General features: G+C 43.8%; 1 non-coding gene across 1 annotated transcript; it reads left to right on the top strand.

Moving 5' to 3' along the window:
* Positions 1 to 1982: 1982 nt before the first annotated feature.
* Positions 1983 to 2112, top strand: LOC149299015 (small nucleolar RNA SNORA35). The gene has a single exon (XR_016272390.1). It is a non-coding gene; the product is annotated as a small nucleolar RNA SNORA35 (small nucleolar RNA).
* The last annotated feature ends 297 nt before the right edge of the window (positions 2113 to 2409 follow it).

Consider the following 2409-nt stretch of genomic DNA (forward strand, 5'->3'; position numbering starts at 1 on the left):
AGCCACCCATATAATATTAACCCCTTCATTGCCATTGATCACTGCATAAACAGTGATCTTGCATAGTGGCAATTGTTTTTTTTTTGTTTTTTTTTTTTTTACATGTTTTTTTACTTTTTTTAGTTTTTTTTACTTTTTTTAGGTTTTTTTTTATTTTTTATTATAGCCATTAACCCTTTCCTTCCCCACTATTTTTGCTGCAATTCTTACCATGCAGCGCTATACGGCTCAGGAGGCGTATGCCTTTTTGGCCACAGATTCTGAGGCCACTGATACAGCGTCAGATTTTGACGTTGGTCAGTTCACAGATACATCTAGTGATGTATCTGTGGCTGTTAGGACGCCTACCACACGTAGCCGTGGCAGTGCACCAGAGGCATGGGTAGCGCCTAATAGGTACAAGCCAGCTATCCCTCCTTTTTCTGGAATTCCTGGCATCAATATTGATGTTACAGGATTCACTCCACTGCAATTTGTGCAGGTTTTTTTGGGAGACGATGTCTTGGGAGACATTGTCACACAAACAAACATTTATGCCCAGCAGCACCGTGCTGCTAGCCCTAATTCTTTTTGGGCAAAACAGCCATGGACTCCCATTGACGTGCCAGAATTTCTTAAATTCTGGGCACTCACAATGTTAATGGGCATTATAAAAAAGCCCTCCATCCGCTCCTACTGGAGCACCAGCCCCATCTTTAGTACCCCCATTTTTGCCCAAACTATAACTAGGCAAAGGTATGAAATGATTCTTCGTTTCATGCATTTTAGCGACAACAGCCTGTGCCCCACTAAGGAGGACCCCCAGTTTGATAGGCTGTACAAAATCCGCCCCCTGATTACCCATCTCGCTGCCAGGTTTCCAGAGGTTTATACACCTGGAAAGAATATCTGCGTGGATGAATCCCTAATGAAATATAAAGGAAGGTTGGGATTCAAGCAGTATATTCCTTCCAAGCGCTCCAGGTATGGAGTGAAGGTGTATAAGCTCTGCGAGAGCGAGACAGGATATACTCATGCCTTCCGGGTATACGAGGGTAAGGATAGCTACCTTGACCCTCCAGGTTGCCCAGATCATCTGGGCACCAGTGCCAAGATTGTTTGGGACCTAATATTCCCCCTTATGAACAAAGGCTACCACTTGTATGTAGATAACTTCTATACAAGCGTCCCTTTGTTCAAGCTGCTGTATTGTTTCGATACGGTAGCTTGCGGTTCTATAAAAAAGAACCGCTTGGGTTTCCCACAACGCCTGGTACGAACCCGGCTAGGAAAGGGGGAGACCTCAGCTCTACGCCAAGAGGAGCTTTTGGCATTGAAGTTCAAGGACAGAAAAGAGGTGTGCATGCTGAGCACCATCCACGATGAGAGAACCGTGGAGGTTTCTGTCCGTGGCAGAGCTGGGGTCACTACAAAGCCAGTGTGCATCAGGGCCTATAACAAGCACATGGGTGGAGTTGATCTGTCAGATCAACTCCTACAGCCCTACCTCATTATGAGGAAGACAAAGGCCTGGTACAAGAAGGTTGCAATTTATCTAATGCAAATTGCAACCTATAACGCTTTTTTGCTGCACAAAAAAGCAGACACTGGGCTGAAGCTGTCTTTTTTGCAGTTTCAGCTCGAAGTAATTTCAGGTATCTTGTACCGTGATGCACCTGGTCCCCAAGTAGTGATGGGAACCAACAGAATTGGGGCTACCCATTTTATTTTTAAAATCCCCCCTACAGCAAAGAAGCAGAATCCCCAAAAGAGATGCAGGGTATGCTACAGCAGGGGGCAAAGAAAGGACACCACATTTTACTGTCCAGATTGCCCTGGAAAACCTGCACTCTGTGTCGGTGACTGCTTCAAGCTGTATCACACAGTTTCCCATTTTTAATTTTTTTTTTGTTCCTGCTCCATTTTTGTATTTTTTTTTAATTTTTTGTTACATTTACTGTTTTTTAGCTTTTATTTGCTCCACCATTTTTAAGCGTTTTTATTTGCACTGTCAAGTGACCCCTGTGTCCATTCCGTGGCATGAGGGACCACTTAAGGTGCTAGATCAAATCCCTTCTTGGAGATAGGCCAGGCTTTCTTGTAACCTGTCCCTACTGATAGTTGGGTACAAGCATTTTTCTTTACCCAGATGTAAAATTCCTACTGAATTTGAATTGCTCATGTTCCAAATGTGGCCCTTTTGCCCCCAAACAATCTGACAAACCCATGCATGTGGGGTATCAATGTACTCAGGAGATGTTGCTGGACACATATCTGGGTGTTGTGTGACAGCAACATATACCAGGAGCTGTAATTTCACACCTGAAGTACAAAGTATGTGAAAAAAACACCAAAAACAATTACTATCCCAAACTTTGACAAGGGTTGGTGGTAGGATTAGTGCATGGAAAGGGTTAAACTATCAGCATC

The sequence above is a fragment of the Sceloporus occidentalis genome, unplaced genomic scaffold (genome assembly GCF_023333645.1).
Source record: "Sceloporus occidentalis isolate IW3139 unplaced genomic scaffold, rSceOcc1.0.p SCAF_30, whole genome shotgun sequence".
Lineage (NCBI taxonomy): Eukaryota > Metazoa > Chordata > Lepidosauria > Squamata > Phrynosomatidae > Sceloporus > Sceloporus occidentalis.